The sequence below is a fragment of the Cricetulus griseus genome, chromosome 6, assembly GCF_003668045.3.
Source record: "Cricetulus griseus strain 17A/GY chromosome 6, alternate assembly CriGri-PICRH-1.0, whole genome shotgun sequence".
Taxonomy (NCBI): domain Eukaryota; kingdom Metazoa; phylum Chordata; class Mammalia; order Rodentia; family Cricetidae; genus Cricetulus; species Cricetulus griseus.
Genome location: NC_048599.1, coordinates 123,056,921 through 123,065,207, shown reverse-complemented (window position 1 = coordinate 123,065,207; position 8,287 = coordinate 123,056,921). Strand labels below are relative to the sequence as shown.

The following is an 8,287-nucleotide window of genomic DNA, read 5'->3' as shown; positions in this document are numbered from 1 at the left end:
TGCATAGAACTCTTCTGTGTTTTTGATAGTGGTCATGGGGATGTAGCTTTTTAGACTATAGTGTATTTTGGGGATGAGGCTATGGGATGCATGAGTGTGTACCAGGCTAAAGTGGTGGATGGAATATGAAGTGGTTGGTGTGAAGTATGCTGAAGTCTTTCCAACTTGGCATCTGTTTTCTCCAAAGCCCAAGTGCCCAATCAGACTTGGATGTTTTTCCCCACATTCTCAATCAGTTGTCAGCTAGCTCTCCTGTGGGAGTCTACCTGGGTGGCTGTGTAATGGTTGCCATGATAATCTTCTGGACCAGAAGATTTGTTGTGTAGAAAGACAAAAAAAAAAAAAAAACAAACCAAAACAAAACAAAAAACAACTTCTACTTGGTTTCTTGTCTAGTACTATCCTGGTAACTGATCAAGTCATCTAATTCCTCAAACTTGGGGATTTTAATATAATTCTGATATTTCAGAAATAATGTATAGGAACCAAACACTGAGTGGTATAATGAGGTGCTAAGTCTTAGATAAAAACAAGAATTAATATGTAAAGAACAGTGATTGTTATAGCATATGTTCCAATGGGTTAGCTCATTTTATGCCTCCAAGCAGAGCTAATTTGCACTTGCTTAGAAAATGAAATAAGATGCTGTGGCCATGGTCAATTTTGAGAATGTCTAGAGGTCTTAAGAGGAATAGAAGTAGCACTGAAAGATTTTCAGGGCCATGCTGGTGGATTAATTTGTTAGAACTCAAGCAACACTACTGTTTCTCCCTTTGTTGCATTGTGATATTGAAGCTCACTCTGTCTTTGGTTTGGAATTTTCAAGGCCATAGAACTAGAAAATCTTCAGCTTAGATAGTTTCTGAGGGTGTCTTCAGACCTTGCTGTTACATATATGTGTTACTTTCATGGGCTTGAGCTATTTCAGTCTATGATAGAATGATAAAGTGGAGAGGGGAGAAAACAGTGTGATGGAAGCAGTCTACCAAATTCCCACTCTATTTTCCTTGCTTGTAGAAACCTGACTCTGCTCTAATGTTTCAAACAGCCTTATATTAAGGGACAGAGCCTACTTTCACCCAAGGGAACTTCTGTGACTTGTCTGGGACAACTTATAGGCTCAGTCACTAGGAAGTCACTGGTGTGAGCATAGGTGTGTCCTCTAACGCCAGGGCATGCTGAATTGGAATCATCCCAAGTATCTGGAAGACTTCTTCATAAGAGAAAATAAACACTATAAAATCTGTTTCCTCTGCAGGAATTCTGCACAGGCCCAGTAAGCAATTTGTCCAGCCAAGGGAAAAGTTAAAAGGAAAAGAGGCTTCTCCCAAAGGTAGTGCAAGAGTGTTTTCCTTTCTGTCAATCTCCTCTTATTCTCAACTTGCCTTGGTGGTTCCTGCATCTAATTGAGTGCTGGGAACTTTAACAGTGGCTAGAAACTATAACCAAGAATGCAGGACATACTCAGCTCCACCTCTGACCCTTCCTACATTTCTCTGCCCTCACTCCTGTTAGAAGCAGAAGGTGACACCAGCTGCTTGGCATTCTGAGGAGCAGATGGTTGAGAACATATCTTTTTGAGGAGACCAGGCAGGGCTGCCTGTGAGTTGATGCTCTTGGCTCAATCTTTGTCCCTTTGAACTTTACTTACAAAGCACCAATTCATTGAAAAATTTATTAAGAATCTCAAGATTTTGACCATCGAGCATTCCCACATGATCATGGAACTTCACATAAACATGACCCCAACCTCCATGTCTGTGTATGTTATACATGAATTGGTTCCAGCCATCTTGAGACCACAGGGGAGACAGAGCAACTTTAGAACATAAAGGAAAAAATACCCGTGCCCTTGACTTTATTAAGCTACTAAATCAACTAACCTTGTAAATAACCTGGACTCAAGAATTTTTGTTGGTGGAAAGGAATAGAATTCTTGTTTGAAATGCACTTTGTCCTGTGGTTTTATTAGTCACAACAAAAGCATTCTAATTAATGGGAGAGAGAGAGAGAGAGAGGAAGAGAGAGAGAGAGAGAGAGAGAGAGAGAGAGAGAGAATGGAGTTTTGCTCTTAGAAGCAAGCCTGTGGTGAGTCACAGAGAGGATGTGGTCACTCCTTTTCCTTTTCTCTGGACACTGCTGGCTGTGAGAGAACCACTGTGTTCTTTAGAACAACAGAAGGCAAAAGACAGTGCCATCACATTGTGCCCCCTCACATTCTTCCGCCCTCAGATGGCTTATTAAACCCAAGCAGGGTAAAAACTAGCAAGTGACAACTCACAGCCAAAATCCTACACACACGTTGAGACTGTGAAAAGAGGTCATTTGGAGCTGCATGGAGTGCTTGAGGTAAAATTTTACAATGGTGACACTGAGGTTTGAAGGTATTTCCAAAGTTCTTGTGTAGGAAATTCAATCTCCCTAATGCATGAGTGTTGAGTTGTAAAATTATAAAATAGAGGGCCTAGACCTGGAGAATGGATTAATTTCCTATATCATTAGAGTATGTTTGTTAGTTATCTCAGAAATGAATGCCTGAAAATGATGAGTTTGGGTTGAGATGTAAGTCAGTGGCAGAATTTCATGCAAGGAACTGGGTTTGATTTCTTGTACCAACAAAGGATGAAATATCTTTCTCTCTTTATCTCTTACCATGTGTTGCTTTCCACCATGTTAAGGCTCAGCAAGAAGACTTATCAGCTATAGACCCTTAGTCTTGGGGTTCAAAGTCCATAAATAAACTTCTATTGCATCCAAATGACTAAATCTATATTCTGTTAGAAAGCTCTGAACAAGCCTCACCCATCTAAGTCTCTTTGTGTTGCTCTAATATTAGAAAATTCATTTCATTTTTCTTCATGTGTATGTGTGCATGTCTCTTTTTTGTCTATTCTTTGTATGTTTGTGTATGTGTGTGTCTGTCTATCTGTCTCTGTGTGTGTTCTTTGTGTGTGTGTGTGTGTGTGTGTGTCACTGTGTGTGTGTGTGTCTGTCTGTCTGTCTCTGCGTGTGTTCTCTGTGTGTGTGTGTGTCTGTCTGTCTGTCTCTGTGTGTTCTCTATCTGTGTGTTCGCTCTCTGTGTGTCTGTCTTCTGTCCCTGTGTTCTCTCTCTCCCTCCCTCTCTCTCTCTCTCTCTCTCTCTCTCTCTCTCTCTCTCTCTCTGTGTGTGTGTTTGTGTGTGTCTGACTGTATGTCTCTGTGTGTGATCTCTCTCTCTGTGTCACTCTGTGTGTGTCTCTCTGTGTGTTCTGTGTGTGTGTGTGTGTGTGTGTGTGTGTGTGTGTGTGTGTGTGCATATGTTGCCATGCATGTGCATGTCCCCATAGAGGACAGAAGAGAAAGTGGGATCCCTCTTTCACTGGAAGGACGTAACTGAACCATCTTTCCAGCCCAATACTATACTTCCCTAATTTTCAGAAATCCACTAGGCAAATATTTTGTTTCTTTTTGTTTTTTCTCGGTCATTCTTGCTTGTGGGGTTGAGAAGCTGACCTCTAAACTTTACTGTTTCCATATAGCAGTGCCTAATTAGTCCCTCAATTTCCTCCCAATACTTGAGAATTTATGATTCTCCAATGTCTGATTCTGTTTCCTGACCTACAGATCCTGAGGCAGTGGCCTTATGGAATTTCAAGATGGGCCAAATCCATAAAAATCTATGGTGAATGATGGAGTTTCTCCTCCAGGACATACATCTTCTGAGAAAAAAGTCAGCAGAGGGTGTTGAAGAGAGTGGGTTTGGAGGAAGATGTGGATGATGCCTCCTGAGTCAGATGCCTGCAACTGTTCAGCCCTGGTAACCTTGTCCTCTCCCTGGGAGAGTGGAAGGTGGTCCTCAGAGACTTCTACTTTCTCCTCTTGAATGCTTAGGCATCAAGCTTACTTCTCAGATCTAGAAACCAGCGTAGACATCTTTAAATTATGGGTCATTTCCTACTCTTTCCTACTCTCTTCGGTTGTCCTGGATTGAATAACGTTTCTTGAAACTCAAGTCACCTTGGAGTCTCAGAATGCAACCTTTTTTAGAAATACATATGATTAGTTAAGATGCAGTCATGCAGATTTCAAGTGGGCCACGAGTCCCAGGACTGATGACATTAAAAAATAAGGCATATTAAGATATACAGGAAGGAAAGCCACATGAAGACAGGGATAGAATTAAGCCACAAGCAGCTCAAACAGGCAAGACGGGGGTGTGCCCTGAAGCTTCTGGAAGAGCATGGCTCTGCCATGCCTTTTATTTTGGACTTGATCTCCAGAAATGTGAGACAATGTTTCTTACTGTGGTCTCAGGAGTAACATACAGTTATTATTATTACATCATCTTGTAACTATAAGGCTTGAGAGCTGGTCTCTGTTTGGGCCCTAAATTATAAAAGGAGACAAGGTAGGAAGGTTATCCTCAACAAAGTGTTTTGCTCACTGTGATACACAATGAGACAGTCTTATGTTTCTCTCTACCTGGAGCCTCTGTGGTAAGATTTTCAAACTGGGTGCTGTTTGCATGCCCCCCCACACACCCTTGGGCTTCTCCCACCCCTGCCTTCTCATCACACTTCTCTGCCAAAATCTGATCACATGGTCTTCCTGTTTGAATGGGTGAGGTTTTTCAGTGACATCAGACAAGAAGGCAGAAACTGCTGGAAGTTTGCTCCATGCTAGATTAGCAGCACATGGGTGAATCAAGCTCATGCATTATTCAGAGAGGAAAATATGTGGGCTTTGAGTGAACTTTGGAGGAGTGGGCAGCTATTCCCGAGGAGAGCGCCCTATTGTTTTGCCTCATAGAGCACAGAGAGCAAGTGACATTCCTTACAGCAGAGCTAATGGAGCACACCCAGATTCTGTGGTGAACTGGCCAGCAGACATGTGAGCTTTGAAATCCTGCAGTTCACAAAAGGCATTTACTATAATCCCCCCGAAACCTGCACACACCCACTTTCTTACCCAGTGTATCTGAGTAAATCTTGTGATCACATATCTCATTTAAAACAACTGTCAACGCTTACAACTCTCATTTAGGTAGAATGGCATTTTTTCCTGGCATCTCTTTAGTTTAATTTTCCCCCAAGCTAAATAAACAAAAATAAACACATAGACATTTCCCTTTATAGGAAGGAAAGCAGGAACAAATAAAGAAAGACAGAAAGTACTATTGAAAAGCAGAGAAGATAGGTGGATCCAGTGCAGTTAAGGAGTGGGTGGGGAGCAATAGAGAGGGGAATTGCAGGGTACAAGTGATCTAGTCAAGGAAATGTCAGGAGCCTTAATTAAGGAGGTGGAGGGAAATAACATACAGAAGAAGAGAGTAAACATCTGAAAAAAGTCATAATAAATCATGCTGTTAACTATCTACATAAAAAACTTGTGTTAGCCTCTGCATAAATACACATATTATTTTAAATGAAAATTTTTCTCAACTTTTGCTCCCTCCAAGAGCAAAAGACCACATAACAAAACCCCTAACACCAGGCATGGTTGCCTCCCAGAGGTACAAGGGAAGTTGCTACTGCTGAAAACACCATGTACTTCATACACAATGTCCAGAGGACCCTGAGCTGGAACAAACCTGAATGCCTCCTCCCTGAGAACCAGTTTTCAGGGTTCCAGAAGGCACCATGCTTGCTTCTAAAGGAAGAAAACAATAAACAGTTCTACCCAGCTATGATGCCTAAGAACTACAGCAATGACTAACATGGGACAGTAACCATAAGGGTGCAGTACCAGCATGCACACTTTGGCAGTAACCAACAGCTGTCTAATTGGACTTAAGACCTTTTCAATAATAGGTAAACCATGTCTGATAGTGGAAACCCAGCTGATTACTCAATGTTAGTAAAGTCGTGGTTATTGGAGGAGAATCTACTAATTTACTAAAGCAGCATAATCCCTAACTGCACTCTAAATATTTCTCCTAATACCCACAAATAAGTGTAACCATGAGCTCTCATCAAGAAAACTTCTGTTTGCATCAGACAGAGACCACTACAGAAAACCACAACCAATCAAAATGCAGAGATGTGGAGTCCAGTCCCATTGGGTACATTTACATCACAACTCCTGCACCCAAGGCTCAAGGAACATTGTAGAAGTAGGAATGGAAATATTGTAAGATCCAGGGGATTAGTGAGTTTGCTGGGAAAAGCATCTCCTAGGAATGTCAGAAGCTACACCCATAAAGACGCACCAACCTGACTGCCTAAACATGAGCTGAACAAGAAAAATAGACAAGCTGAAGTGGAGAGGAAAGAGCACAAGGAGTCACTCTTACAGACAGACAGACAGACAGACAGACAGACAGACAGACAGACAGACAAACAAACAAACAAACAAACAAGGTAGGAAACAGCACAATGCTGACAGCAGGAGAAATAGTCTTCCTTAAGGAAGAGCACACCAATTGTTTATCCAGTGCCAAATGGTCAGCTCTGAAAACATACATACAAGTTACACTACACAAACTGGAACAGTATCTTCACTGATGCCCAGGCCAGATAGAGCAAGACAAGACATGTTTTCAACTAGTCATTAAGTTTTGTGGTAGTAATTTTAGCAAGTCTGTATTGTGCTACTTCTCCGGGAAGGTTTATACACACTCTCTCTCTGGGGTTTTATAATCATGAACTTTTGGCTGCTAGCTCTTACATGGCTGCTGTAATCTGCAGTGTAGGTAGAGAGAAGGAAATGCAAACACACATGGATGGGACAGACGGTGAGGATGACTTGGATTGGCTTCTGTGACTGTGATAAACATCATGCCCCAATGCACCTAGGAGATAAAAGAGTATATTGGTTTACAAGTTATATTCCTTCATCTAGAAAAGTCAGGGCAAAAGCTCAGTGAAAGAGCTTAGAACAGTAACTGAAGCAGAGACCACGCAAGAACACTGCTCATTGGCTTATTCCCCCAAAACTAAGTGCTCAGTCAACTTTCTTCTACAACCCAAGACACAGGGGTGCCACCACCCACAGTGGGCTGGACCTTCCTTCACATTAATTATCAGTTAAGAAAATGCCCCTATCGACATGCCCACATGCCAATCTGATGGAAGTAATTTCCCAACTGAGGGTCCCTCTTTCTAGGTGTGTTAAGTTGGCTTAACACTTATCACTAATGATGACAGAGAGTTTGATTTAGAGCAATATTATGCAAAATGCAACCTGAATTGGAGGCATGGCCAAGTGGTGTGAATAATACTGATTTCTCAGGTTGCCTAGATACATGGACCAAACACAGTTTATATTATTGAAGAAAATACCAATGACCAATAAAAGAATTATGTAACAACACTGAATATTGTTATTTGAGTGTTTATTAAATTTGGTTCTCTGATATGATCTCCAACAGCTGAGATTAGAAATGCACTGCTATGGGTACCTGTTAATTAACATTTAAGGGTTTGCAAGAAAACCTCTTATTTGAAAGTTAATAAATAACCTTACAGTCAATGCAGCTGCCTGAGATCTGATGCTATTCAGTGAAACCACTAAATACAGTAATCTGAGCCACTTAACAGGCTGTGTTCAGATCAAACTGATAATTTACTGATCAGCAGCACATATGGATTCACTAACTTGAGCATTTCTTGGTTGAAATAGAACTTGGAAGGTAATCAAATAGTAAAGACATGTGAAAGCTAAACAAAGTTGTATAGATACACTGACAAATATTTCTAAATCTGTAGATTAAATTGATCTTTGATTATTACATGTCTGAGCACAAAGGTAGGAAACTGATTTATTGCCAGAAAACAAAATTGAAAGTTCAAGTTTGATTTTTAAAAATTTTATCTTCTATTAAGTATTTCTGGTGCTTCAGATTAAAGTGCTACAATTTGACACCTATAGTACTTGTTCAGATACAGTAAGGTCATCTGTAAGCCTTCTGTTTATAAGTGCTCACAATGCTTTATCTTATGTGAATGTATCTTTGAAACTAGGAACTATTTGTGGGGAACATTACGAAATATTCCAGGCCATCTGGTTTGTCTTAATAAAAACTTTCAGCATTTCTGGGACCCAAAATTTATTTGTAAATCAATAATTCATCCCATATAAAAATTCTTCATTCACTCAATAGATATTCTCAAGTTCCTATCATGTGTTCCAAGCCCTGTATTGATGAACCTGGGAACACAAACAAGATCAAGAAAACTGCAAAGTCTTTCACATGAGATGTTATGTTCCTTGACTGGGAGGGGGTGGAGCTCAGTGACTGAAGCATGTACCCTCCTAGTATGATGACTGTATAAAAGCTAGGCATGGCATGTGTCCCGATAATCCCAGC

The 8,287-nt window shown here is 40.8% G+C and overlaps 1 long non-coding RNA gene across 1 annotated transcript; it reads left to right on the top strand.

Annotated features, from left to right (window-relative positions):
* The first annotated feature begins 2,160 nt into the window (after window positions 1-2,160).
* Window positions 2,161-7,295, top strand: LOC103158727. Its single transcript, XR_003486335.2, has 2 exons — window positions 2,161-2,349; window positions 3,604-7,295. It is a non-coding gene; the product is annotated as an uncharacterized LOC103158727 (long non-coding RNA).
* The last annotated feature ends 992 nt before the right edge of the window (window positions 7,296-8,287 follow it).